This window comes from Mobula hypostoma, chromosome 2 (assembly GCF_963921235.1).
Source record: "Mobula hypostoma chromosome 2, sMobHyp1.1, whole genome shotgun sequence".
Taxonomy (NCBI): Eukaryota; Metazoa; Chordata; class Chondrichthyes; order Myliobatiformes; family Myliobatidae; genus Mobula; species Mobula hypostoma.
In genome coordinates this window covers 60,212,650-60,226,940 of record NC_086098.1, presented here as the reverse complement: position 1 = coordinate 60,226,940, position 14,291 = coordinate 60,212,650, and the positions used below count along the sequence as shown (strand labels likewise).

At 40.8% G+C, this 14,291-nt stretch overlaps 1 protein-coding gene across 4 annotated transcripts in view; it reads right to left on the bottom strand.

Annotated features, from left to right (window-relative positions):
• Positions 1 to 14,291, bottom strand: part of rock2a (rho-associated, coiled-coil containing protein kinase 2a) — a 259,822-nt gene that overhangs the window by 231,586 nt on the left and 13,945 nt on the right. The window lies entirely within an intron of this gene.

Here is a 14,291-nt window from a genome sequence, read left to right as displayed (position 1 = left end):
TGTTACTTCTGACAACCCTCCAGGCTATCCACAACACCTCCAAGTTTTGTGTCATTAGTAAACTTCTACTTCCTCATCCAGGTCATTTATAAAAATCACAAAGAGAAGGGATCCCAGAACAGATTCCCGCGAAACACCATTGGTCACCGTCCTCCATGCAGAATACGAACCATCTACAACCACTCTTTGCCTTCTGCGGTCAAAGCCAATTTTGGATCCACAAAGCAAGGTCTCCTTGGATCCCATGCCTCAATACTCTCTGAATGAGCCTTGCATGGGGAATGTTAATATTTTGTTTAATCTTATCTCAGGCTTTACCGAACATAATGTTAAGACGAATATTCAAAGGGCGTGAATTATAGGTTTGAAAACAATGATATTGGGAGCAAAGAATCACCAGCCCTCAACAAACTGCCAACTGTGTGGAAATGAGGCTGACGTATTCTTAGCCAGAAAAAAAGGCAAACTCATTGAGCTGTCAAGTTGTCATTAAATAACGCTTAAAATAGAAAGAAATGATAACTGGGGAACAAACAAATGCTTTGGAGATCATAAGCTGGTAAATAAGTCTTTAACTGTCTTCACAGGGATCTTTCTTTCGTACAAGAAATACATAATGATAATCGTCTGCAATTATTTATTTACTTTGAGATTCAGCACGGTACATGCCCTTCCGGTTCAAAGAACCACACCACCCAGCAACTCACCTATTTAACCCCAGACTAATCACAGGACAACTTACAATGACCAATTAACTTAATAACCGGTATGCCTTTGGACTGTGGGAAGAAACTAGAGAACCCAGTGGAAAATCCTCATGCACACGAGAAGACCAGCCAAACTTTCTTACCAACGATATGGAATTGAACTCCAAACTCCTATGTTTCCGCTTATCAAGATACACCCAAAGTCAGATAATCTTCAAAGGTTCAAAAGTAAGTTGTTTTTTTTAAATATGCAGAGAGTGATGAGTGCGTAGAATGGGCTGCTGGTGACGGTGGTGGAGGTGAATACAATAGGATCTTTTGTATAGGATCTCCTATCGTATTCTGCATAGGTACAGGGAGCTTAGAAAAACAGAGGGCTATGGGTAACCCTAGGCAATTTCTAAGGTAAGGTCATGTTTGGCACAGCTTTGTGGTTCTAAGGGTCTGTACTGTGCTGTAGGTTTTCTATGTTCTAGGTTTCTAAATTATCAAAGCATGTAAGCAGTATACATCTCTGAGATTCGTCTTCTCCAGATAACCATGAAACAAAAACCCTGGAGTCATTCAAAGAAACACATCAAACCCCCGATACACAAAAAACATCTCTCAAATGGCAACACAATCATCCATCCCTCCACATGTGGAGGGAAATGGTCAACAGTGTAGCTGGGAGGAATTAATGTTTGGATGTTTTTGATTTGCTTTTTAGCTGGTTCAGCACAACTCTGTGGGCTGAATGGCCTGTTCCTGTGCTGTATTGTTCTATGCTCTATGAACAAAAGTTGTGCAAGTAGCAACAAGAATATCAAACCCACCCACCCCTACAGAAAAACAAATCATCCAAGTACCAAGAGCATGAAATCCTAAACACACACAAGCACAAAATTGCTTAACAAATGATACCAAACAGCAGCAAGAAAGAACAGGCGAAAACACTGAATGCAAAAAAAAAAACACGAACTGACAGAGACCAATTTGAACTACAGTCCAGAGTCCAATCCATAAATCGCAGAACTTCAGTAACATGCTCTGACAGCATTGAGGGAGATAGAGGCCACTTGAACACAGAGGCCTTGCCTAGCAGCAGCAAGCAAGGAACTGTCACACACCGGCACTCCATTCGGCAGCAGCAAGAGATAGGTAGTCACACACAAACACCTTATCTGGCAGCAGCAAGCAAGAGTCCTTTACAGAGACTTTCAAATCTCTTACTAGCTCTTCTTTCAGTTAGTCCTGACGAAGGGTCTCGGCCTGAAACGTCAATTGTACCTCTTCCTAGAGATGTTGCCTGGCCTGCTGTGTTTACCACCAACTTTGATGTGTGTTGCTTGAATTTCCAGCACCTGCAGAATTCCTCGTGTTTGCCTTCCACATTCGCTTTGATGTTTCCATCTTCTTAAATGCTTTTTAATCAGTGAGAAATGGAGTTGATCATGGGTTCGTGCCACATTTCTAAGCTTCCTTGCCTCGAGACCGCTCGAGCTCGCCTCGTGGAACCTTCTCAGGCTCTCCTCAAAATTTTATATCTACCCCTGTCAAATCTCCCCTCATTCTCCTACACTCTAGGGAATAAAATCCAAACCTATTCAACCTATTTATAAATTACCTGGATGAGGAAGTAGAAGGGTGATTTAGTAAGTTTCCTGATGACACAAAAGTTGGGGGTGTTGTGGATAGTCTGGATGGCTGTCAGAGGTTACAGTGGGACATCAACAGGATACAGAACTGGGTGGAATTGGAATTCAACCCAGATAACTGTCAAGTGGTTAATCTTGATAGGTCAAATTGGAAAATAGAGTATAATATTAATGATAAGACTCTTGGCAGTGTGGAAGATCAGTGAGATCTTGAGGTCCGTGACAACAGGACACTCAAAGCTACTGCGCAGGTTGACAGTGTTGTTAATAAGGCATATGGTGTATTAGCATTCATCAACCGTGGGTCTGAGTTCAAGAGCCGTGAGGCAATGTTACAGCTATACAAGACCTTAGTTAGACACCAAATGGAATATTGTGTTCAGTTCTGGTCACCTCAATGCAGCAAGGATGTGGATACCATAGAGAGTGCAGAGGAGATTTACAAGGATATTGCCTGGATTGGACTGCATGCCTTATGAGAACAAGTTGAGTAAACTTGGCCTTTTTTCCTTGGAGTGACAGAAGATGAGAGGTGACAGGATAGAGGTGTACAAGATGATGACAGGCATTGATCACCTGGATAGCCAGAGGCTTTTTCCCAGGGCTGAAAATGGTTAACAGGTGGGGGCATAGTTTTAGGGTGCTTGGAAGCAGGTGCAAGGGGGATGTCAGAGGCAGTTTTTTCACAGAGAGAGTGGTGGGTGCATGGAATGCACTGCCAGTGACAGAGCTTAGAAAAATAAAGGGCTATGCCGTAGAGAAATTCTACGCAGTTTCTAGAGTAGGTTACATGGTCAGTACAACAATATGGGCCAAAGGGCCTGTAATATGCTGTAGATTTCTATGTTTCTATGTAACTCAGGTCTTCAAATCCTGTGAACATTTGAGTAAATGTTCTCTGTACTCTTTCAATATTATTGATCTCTCTCCTGTAGGTACATGAACAAAGCTACACACAATACTCCAAATTCTGATACCTCACCAATATTTCATACAGCTTCAACATAACATCTCAACTCCTGTACTCAAGACTTTGATTTATGACGGCCAATGTGCCAAAAGTTCTCCTTATGACCTGTGACGCCACTTGCAAGGAATTATGGATCTATATTCCCAGACCTCTCTGTTTTAGCACATCCTTTAGTGCCCTAACATTCACTATGTAAGTCCTACTTTGGCTGGTCCTAACAAAGTGCAAGACTTCTCACTTGTCTGCAATAAACTCCATCTGTCATTTTTCAGCCCATTTTTCCAGCTGATCCAGATCCCATTACAAGCTTTCAATGATCTTCACAAATCAGTGGATTCTGGCTTGTAGCAAATGACTGGAAAATTGCAAATGTTACTCCGCTATTTAAGAAGGGTGGGAGGCAGCAGAAAGGAAACTATAGAGCTGTTAGCCTGACATCATTGGTTGGGAAGTTGTTGGAATCGATTATTTGGGATGAGATTACGGAGTACTTGGAGGAACATGACAAGATAAGCCAAAGCTAGCATGGTTTCCTGAAAGGAAAATTCTGCCTGATTAACCTACTGCAATTTTTTGAGAAAATTACAAGCAACATAGACAAAGGAGATGCAGTAGATGTGGTGTATTTGTATTTTCAGAAGGTGCCTTGTATTTTGACAAGGTGCCGCACACGAGGTTGATTAGCAAGATAAGAGCCCCTGGAATTACAGGGAAGTTACTAGCAGGGGTGGAGCACTGGCTGATCGGCAGAAGACAGAGAGTGGGAATAAAACAACCCTATTCTGGCTGGCTGCCGGTTACCAGTGGAGTTCCACAGGGGTCAGTGTTGGGACCGCTGCTTGTTACAATGTATATTAATGATTTGGACTACAGGATTAATGGATTTGTGGCTAAGTTTGCTAATGATACAAAGACAGGTGGAGGAGCGGGTAGCGTTGAGGAAACAGAGAGCCTGCAGAGAGACTTAGATAGTTTAGGAGAATGGGCAAAAAGAAGTGGCAAATGAAATACAATGTTGCAAAGTGTATAGCCAGGCACTTTTGGTGAAAGAAATAAATGGGCAGACTATTATTTAGATGGGGAGAGAATTCAAAATGCAGCGGTGCAAAGGGACTTGGGAGTCCTTGTGCAGGATACCCTAAAGGTTAAACTCCAGGCTGAGTCAGTGGTGAAGAAAGTGAATGCAATGTTGGCATTCATTTCTAGAGGTATAGAATATAACAGCAGGGATGTGATGTTCAGTTGCTATAAGGCACTTGTGAGACAACACTTGGAGTATTGTGTGCAGTTTTGGGCTCCTTATTTTAGAAAGGTTATACTGACATTGGAGAGGGATCAGAGAAGATTCACAAGAATGATTCCAGGAATGAAAGAGTTACCGTATGAGGAACGTCTGGCAGCTCTTGGGCTGTATTCCCTTGAGTTCAGGAGAATGAGGGGGATTTCATAGAAACATTCCGAATGTTAAAAGGCCTGAACAAATTAGATATAGCAAAGTTATTTCCCATGGTAGGGGAGTCTAGGACAAGAGCGTACGACTTCAGGATTGAAGGATGTCCATTTATAACTGAGATTCGGAGAAATTACTTTAGTCAGAGGGTGGTAAATCTGCGGAATTTGTTGCCATGAGCGGATGTGGAGGCCAAGTCACTGGGTGTATTTAAGGCAGAGATAAATAGGTTCTTGATTAGCCAGGGAACCAACAGGTATAGGGAGAAGGCAGGAGAGTGGGGATGACTGGAAGAATTGAATCAGCCCATGACCGAATGGCAGAGCAGACTCGATGGGCTGAATGGCCTACTTCTGCTCCTATATTTTATCTTATAGTCTAAGCTTTGATAGCTTTCCTTACCCCCATTACATCCCCAATCTTGGTGACATCCCCAAATAGGCTGACCCAGATCTTTGATATAGATGACAAACAACAACAGGCCTAGCACCGATCCTCATGCCACTAGTCACAGGTCTCCAGTCAGACAGGCAGCCCTCTAAGACCACTCTCTGGCTTCTCCCATGAAGGCAAACTTGAATCCAATTTTCCACCTCATTTTGAATGCCAAGCAACTGAATGTTCTTTACCAACTTGCCATGTGGGATCTCATCAAAGGCCTTGCTGCAGTCCTTCATCATCTTCCCTGGTAAAACTCCGTAAGATTGGTTAGTCACGATCCACCAAGCACAAAAACATGTTGACTGTCCCTTATCAGTCCCTGTTTATCCAAATACTCATATATCCAGTCCCTTAAAATATCTTCCAATAATTTACCCACTACTGACGTTACGCTCACCAGCCTATAATTTCCCTATTCTTAACAGTGTTTTAATAATAGAACAACATTAGCTATCCTCCAATCCTCCGGCACCTCACCCGTAGCTAAGGATGTTTTAAATATCTCGGCTTGGGCGCCTACAGTTTCTGCACTAGCCTCCCACAAGGTCAGAGGGAAAACTTTATCGGACCCTGGGAACTTATCCACCCTAATTTGCCTTAAGAAAGCAAGCATCTCCTGCTCTGTAATCTGTATATAGTCCATGACCTCAGTGCTGTTTTTGCCTCACTACTGTATATTCCTTGTCTTTCTTCTAAGTAAATCTAGATGCACAAACCCGTTTAAGACCTTCTCCATTTCTTTTGGTTCAGTGCACAGATGACCATCTTCAAGGATCAACTTTTTCCCCCCTTGCTTTCCTTTTACTTTTAATTAAGACATTGGCAGTCTCCTTCACCAGGCTTGCTAGAGCAACTGCATGTCTTCTTTTAGCCTTCCTGATTTCCCTCTTAAGCGTTCTCTTGCATTTATTATAATCAAGAATTTCATTTGCTCCTTGCTGGCTGTAACCTTGTTATAGTAGTTATAGGCAAAAACCCTGTTATTTTTGCACCTTTCCAAACTCTGCTTCCCGATCTGTTCCTTTGTGTCCCTGTTAGTATCCTGTCTAGGATAGCCTCAAAAGAGTGATTATTCCATTCCTATTTCTGACAACCACCCACCCTGTCTCAGTAGACAATCCCTCTACATGACGTCCCATTCTGCAACTCTGATACTACTCAGATTAGCAAGGCTATTCCCCCACCTCTCTTACCTCTCCCCTGCCCCTTTTGAAACATTCAGTATCCTAGGCCATTTTAGGAAGATAAGAAAGAAATGGCAAGGACCTTGTTAAAAACATTGGGATTATATTTGTATCATTGCTAGCAAAAGAAGGGGTAGTGCACTTGACTTCCCTGTTGCTGATGCACTTTATTCTGCACTCAGTCATTGTTTCACCTTGTCCTACCTCAATGCATTGGGAAATTCATATATATCAATACACTGATTGGGAATGGATATGTTTAGGGAAGTGCATAACACTGTAGGATGTTTGGATAGGTTTCTCACATCAGGAAGGGAAAGACTAATAGGACGAAGGAATCATGGTTGACAAGAGGTGTGGAACATCTTGTCAAGAAGAAGAAAGAAGCATACTTAAAATTTAGGAAGCAAGGATAAGACAGGGCTCTAGAGGGACAGGGGAGGAACCTGGCTCAAGTTCAGAAAGAAAATTCCTTAGCACAAGGGCTGAGGAATTTATGTAGTAGCCAAACAGGAGCTTAGGAATGAAAATCCAGATGTGGGCAAATTAAATTTAATGTAAGTGAATGTAAAATATTACATATAGGAAGTTAAAATATTAGATATAAATATATAATGAGTGGGTCTTGAGTTAGAAAGTACACTGTACAAGAAGGATTTGGGTGTCTTGGTACACTCATTACTATCAACATCTAGACAACGTACAGAAGCAGTTAGGAAGGTTAACAGAATGTTGGGCTACAGTATATAATGAACGCAATGACGTTTAAGTCAAGAGACATTCTCCTTAAGCTGTTTCATGCACTTGTGAGGCCACACCTTGAGTACCGCGTTCAATTTTGGTCTCCATATTTTGCAAGGGAGGTGAAGGCACTAGAGAGGGTTCGGAGAAGGGCGATGAAGCTCATTCCAGGTCGGCAGGGTATGAGAGAGATTGAAAGAATTACATCTTTTTAGCCTAAGTAGCCACAGAATGAGAGAAAACATGGTAGATGTATTCAAAATCATTAAGGGGAATAAGTAAGGTGGATGCCAGCTGTTACTTTGAAAGTAATCCACGGGGCCATAGGTGGAGACTAGTTAAAGAGATATTTCAGACTAACATCAGAAAGCATTTCTTTGCAAAGCGAGTTGTGGACACATGGAAAAACTACGTAGGTGTGTAGTTGAGAGTAGTACCTTAGAGATTTTCAAATCAAACTAGCAGAGCAAGAAGGGGACATGAGAAATTGGATTAAAGAAAACCCCAAGGGGTTTACACATACATGAAGAACACAGTTCAAAACCAATTATTTAACCTCGCTTTTACCTGTCATCTTTTGTTTTATATTTGCACTTTTTCCCATTGTAAGCACTTTGAACTACAATGTATGAAAAGTATCTAAGTTATTATATGATATTTCTAAGGAAATAAATTTCTGAAAAGAAAAACAATTGTTTGACTAAACAGCGCAGATCAATATTTATAATATTTAACTGCTGAGTAATACTGCTCAGGTTCTGAATTTCCTACCAATTTCCACTTGCACAAAGGTGTCATCATTGACAATTCTGAAATTACCATTTCTTTATTTTTCCACCAGGAATAAGCAATCAGAAAATAATTTAGAACTCACTATTCCAGAGAAATGCTTTAAATTATTTTGATTCAGAAACTCTGCCCAAGTTCACTTAAGTAGATTTTCCAAATACAACAAATTCTGGTTAATTGGGGCAACAGCTTATTTGGGACAACTCTTAAAGAACAAAAAGTAATTGAGAAAATAGCTGGGATTCCCTTTGTTTATTTGGGACATTATGCCACTTGATTGGGATAGAAGACTGTTGCCAAATACTTACTAATCAACGTCAGTTGTATGTGTTTATGTTCAAAATGCAGAGGCTTAAGTCACTGATAGTTGGAGAAAAATAAGTTGCAAGACCATTCAGAACTCTTTTGCTCACTATGGTTTCGAGCATTCAGGCTTGAAGATGTCAGAAAAGGCTGTCAGACATCATGGAGTGAATAGTTTTTAAACAGCATCAGTTGTGTGTGCTTGTGTTATATTATTCATCTGGACCGATGGATGGTGATTCAAAATGCTGTGATTATTGATCACTGTTTTTTTTATTTTGACTTTAAGCAGGAAGGCAATGAAGGTAGTCAATTACTTGCATTAGGTGTCTACGCTGATTTTCTTCATTTACAATCAAAAGAACACAGTACGTCAGTGGTCCCCAACCTCCGGGCCGCGGAGCATGCAGGGGTGCAGCGGTGGCCAGGACGCACCCAGCACATCCTTAAGAAAAAAGCCAAAATAAACAAGTTAATTAATTAGGTGCCGCCAGGCACGCAAATGTCAGCCCAGATCAGAGGCAACACAATTGGCAATCGCCTCTGATCTGGGCTGACATTTACACGTCGGGCGGCACCAAATTAATTAGCCTGTTTATTTCGGCTTTTTTCTTAAAGATGTGCTGGGTGCGTCCCAGCCACTGCTGCATTCTTCGTGGCAATGTATCGGTCCACGGCCTGGAGGCTGGGGACCACTGCAGCATGTCAATAACTACAGTATTAAGAACTAAAACACAGTTTTATAATACTGTAGTCATATTGTTTGAGTTCTAATTTGTTCCATGTTTTATTTAAATAAATAATGTGTTACTTAGTTAAAAAGCAGTTGGTCTTTGTTATGCATTTTAACTATTTCCATGAAACTTTGGTAATTGGGACAGCCACTTAATTGGGGTAATAAATGTACTGGTCCCAAAGCACCCCAATTAACCAGAATACACTGCCTCACATATTGCATCTAGACATTTAGCGTAGAGCATATAATATGGAACTCAATTGTTTCAATTAATATTGACTTACCTGTCTCAAAAGACAAGACCACAAGATGGATCTTAGTGACATTCACTGTTCCAAGATCTCCTTCAATCTCTTCTCAATATTCACCAAAATGAACAGACAGGATCTCCATTAAACATCTCATCCTAACATTATTACAGACATTAACATGCATGGTTCCCATATAATTGGTTCTTTTTAGATCACAGCTTCAATTCTGCTTATATCATTATTTCAAACAACCATGAGAGCCAGGAAACAGGAAATGGACTTCATTGCTCTTGTTTGCAAGACCATGAAGTATTCTGACTGCCAAATTTCCCTTTTGCCATTTTATCAGCTGGCATGACTTAAGGTTTGACCGCAGAAAATTGGACCCAACATCATTCAACATACGAAAAAGGTACTCATGAATTTGCAAGAACTATAAGCAAAATAAAAAGCTGATTGTAAACTAATTTTCTGACCAATAACCGGTCAAGATGGTGTCAGCAAACAGCAACTCCTCATAAGACATCTTCCAGATAGTCAATTATTTCATTTTTTCTACGCCTTTTACTCATTCTTATTTTAATCATGTTTCGGAAACTGTTGGAGCCTGTGACTCACAGTTTAGAGTTCCATCGAGCAACCTAGCACTCTGCTGACCTCAAGAAAATTCTAGAATTCCAAGGCAGGACCATGAGCATGAACTGTCCCAAACAGGAGACCAGAGACGGGGCACGGGGCAATGATCAACTTCATTTTATGCCGATCAGAAGCATCGGGGAAGATTGAAACATTCAGGTCGAAAGTGGATTAGGCTAGGTCGGCAGTTACTCCTCACAGGTCAGGCCGCATCTCAGTGGATGAAGGCCCCATGGAAGGACTGAGATCGAGCTACTGCTCTCCTTGATACTGATGGACAATGCTTTTGAAATTCCAAGACACATGAGGCTGTGTGGACTGCTGTTTATAATTGTCTCCTTCAGTTTCTCTGTGTTTTCTCTCTTGTTCCAATTGGTGGATGGGCGATGTTACTTATTTTGAGTGAGGGAGAGGGTGAGGGTTTGATGTTGATGCTGATGCTACTGTCACCGTCAGTTTTTGCATAGGAGGGGCTTGAAGGTTAGGGGTTTGATGTTTGATGCGTCCTTGTGGGCGATCTCTTAGATTTTGTGCAAGAAAGAGCTTGATGTATTTGTGTTTGCAGCAGCACTGTGTCGCACTATAAAACAGACACCAATCCAAGCATTTCAAGCTGAATTTGCACCAATATTAATAACTCCATTCATTTGCATTACAGTTGTGAAATCATTTTTATTGTATTAGATTTCTAAAATCAACTTAGGAGTGAAGGGGTTAACCTACGAGGAGAGATTGAGTTGACTGGGACTATACTCTCTGGAATTCAGAAGAATGAGAGGGGAACTTATAGAAGCATACAAAATTTTGAAAGGGATAGATAAGTTAGAAGTAGGAAAGTTGTTTCCATTGCTGTGTGAGACTAGAACTAGAGGACATTGCCTCAGGATCCAGGGGAGAAGATTTAGGACGGAGAGGAGGAGAAACTGTTTTTCCCAGAGAGTGGTGAATCTGTGGAATTCTCTGCACAGGGAAGCAGTCGAGGCTTCTTCACTAACTATATTTAAGATACAGTCAGATAGATTTTTACACAGTAGGGGAATTAAGGGTTACGGGGAAAAGGCAGGTAGACGGAGCTGAGTTTACAGACAGATCAGCCATGATCTTATGGAACGGCGGGGCAGGCTCAATGGGCCGGATGACCTACTCCTGCTCCTATTTCTTATGTTCTAACTTCCATAGTTTGGAGTATTGTTGGCAGATTTCCCTTCCCTTGGATAACTGCTTGCAAAATAATTGCAGAATCTCACCTAAAAAGGCAAAGGTTCTGCTCTCATTTTACTAAGAGCAATTATTTACTTGCTAAACACAACATTTCATATTATTTGTCTGGGCTGTTAACCATGAAATACTGTAAATATAGAAAGAAATGCCCATTAATTATGGCTGTCAAATAAAATTACATTTTACAAGATTAAAGGCTTATTTACATAGTAGCTTCACTGAGAAACAAGATTCAAGGATGGTAGCCCCCATTTTCTACTCAACAAACATCCTAAATAATACCTAGTCAAGTTTTTGAAGTTTACGATATCAAATTAACAGATAAACATCCGCAGTCATCCCACTGAACAGTCCATATTTAATATGTAGAATTCACTCAGTATTTTGCTGAAATGTTGCTTGACTATTTTCCCCAATATGCAATGTGAACCCATAACTTAGAAGGGTAGTTATTGATTATCCCATTAGAACACTGAAGAAACAATACCCACAGCAGAATAAGATTTTGATTCTTGCAGTGGTGATACTCTCAAAAGACCATATAAATTTGGTGGTTGTACTCCCAGTTCAATTATGACAGAACTGACTAGGATACTTAGCAGTGGGAATTTCAGTAATACAATAGAAAACATCTAACACTTTAAAAGAGTTATGGATTTACATCTGCTTTAAAAATCATTTTTTAAAAATCCATGACTTCCATCACCAATCCATGACTCTCAAAATAACAATACAAAACTAAGTATTTTGGAAGGTAAACAAATTAAATGCAGGCATTGTCATTACTCACTTAAGTATTATGATACGATAAAATAACCCATGTCCACACATCCTAATGTGTGGCCAAACAAATTTTTGTTAAATTGTTGATTTTCATACAATAAACCGAGAGCAAATCTGTCAATTATTGACATTTTACTTGTGATAAAGGCACATTTTCAACCTCTTGTATGTGTGTATATACACACATACATACAAAATATGAAAATATGATTCCAATTAATTGGGACACACTTGACCAGTACATTTTGGCCCAATCAAGCAGCTGTCCCAATTAGCCGAAGTGGAAACAGATAAAGGGTATCAAAAAGATCATGGATTTGCGCCTTGGAAGGTTTCCAGGGCACAGGCCTGGGCAAGATTGTATGGAAGACCGGCAGTTGCCCATGCTGCAAGTCTCCCCTCTCCACGCCACCGATATTGTCCAAGGGAAGGACACTAGGGCTGACACAGCTTGGCACCGATGTCATCGCAGAGCAATGTGTGGTTAAGTGCCTTGCTCAAGGACACAACACGCTGCCTCAGCTGAGGCTCGAACTGGCAACCTTCAGATCACTAGACCGACGCCTTAACCACTTGGCCATTCGCCAACAAAGTTTGTAAAAAATTATGTCCTTAAATGAAATACAAAAACAGATTAGAACATTATTAATACTAATACACTACTATAAAACTCTTAGTTCCTAATAGCTACCAGAGGAATTGATCCACTGTACTTTTGATTGACTAAATGAACATGAAACATGTAAATGAACAAAATCAGCAGAGACTGGTGCAGATAGTGCATTCATACAATGCTTGCGAAGATTGCATCCTCCAAATCTTCATTTTCACTGCAACACCAGTAGGACTCACATCTACAGTGATGAAATGCTTTGAGAGGAGGTCATGACTAGACTGAACTCCTACATCAGCAAGGACCTGGACCCAATGCAATTTATCTATTGCCACTATAGGCCAATGGCAGATGCAATCTCAATGGCTCTTCATACGGCTTTAGACCACCTAGACAATACAAACACCTATGTCTGGGCCTCTGTACCTCCCTCTGCAATTGGATCCTTGTCTTCATAACTGGAAGACCACAATCTGTGTGGATTAGTGCTAATATCTCCTCCTCGCTAATGACCTCAGTGGTATGTGCTTAGCCCATTGCTCTACTCTCTCTATACCCATGACTGTGTGGCTAGGCATAGCTCAAATACCATCTATAAATTTGCTGATGATACAACCATTGTTGGTAAAATCTCAGATGGAGACAAGAGGCGTATAGGAGTGAGATATGCCAACAAGTGGAGTGATGTCGCAGCAACAAATCTGGCACTCAACGTCAGTAAGATGAAAAGAACTCATTGCGGACTTCAGGAAGGGTAAGACAAAGGAACACATACCAATCCTCATAGAGGGATCAGAAGTGAAGGGGGTTAGCAGTTTCGAGTTCCTGGGTGTCAAGATCTCTGAGGACCTCACCTGATCCCAACATACTGATGTAGTTATAAAGAAGGCAAGACAGTGACTGTACTTCATTAAGAGTTTGAAGAGATTTGGTATGTCAACAAATGCACTCAAAAACTTCTCTAGATGTACCGTGGAGAGCATTCTGACAGGCTACATTACTGTCAGGACCAAAAGAAGCTGCAGAGGGTTGTAAATTTAGTCGGCTCCATCTTGGGTACCAGCCAAAGTACTCAAGACATTTTCAAGGAGCAGTGTCTCAGAAAGGCAGTGTCCATTATTATGGACCTCCAGCACCCAGGGTATGCCCTTTTCTCACTGTTACCATCAGGGAGGAGGTACAGAAGCCTGAAGGCACACACTCAGTGATTCAGAAATAGCATTTTCCCCTCTGCCACCCAATTCCTAAATGGATATTGAACCTGTGAACACTACCTCACTTCTTTACTGTATATTTTTCTGTTTTTTGTATGATTTTTAATCTATTCAATATTCTTCTATATTATGTATTGCATTGAACTGCTGCTGAGTTAAAAAATTTCACAACACATGCCAGTGATAATAAATCTGATTCTGAAACATTCCAACTAAGTATTGATACCTTCAAATTCTTCGTAGTTCACAAATTGGTGAAGTCATGAAATAGTTTCATTTTCAATCCCAGCAATTTCTGGCATCTCCAAGCCTGAATATTTGAAACTGCAGTGAGCAAAACAGTTCTGAATTGTCCCACTGCTTATTTCTCGCCAACTATCAGTAACAAAACTTGCCATTTTTTGAACAAACACAGCAATTGACACTATTTAAAAACTGTTTGCTCTAAGCACAGTGCAGTTGTAACTGCCACAGAAGTGCACATGACTGAAGCTAGTTAGAAACTGTTTGGCAACAGTCTCCTGTCTCAATTCAGTGCCATATACTCATATGCACACCTGCACATACATATAGATATATCTGCCCCAGCGCCAGAGTTTAATCATGACCTCCAGT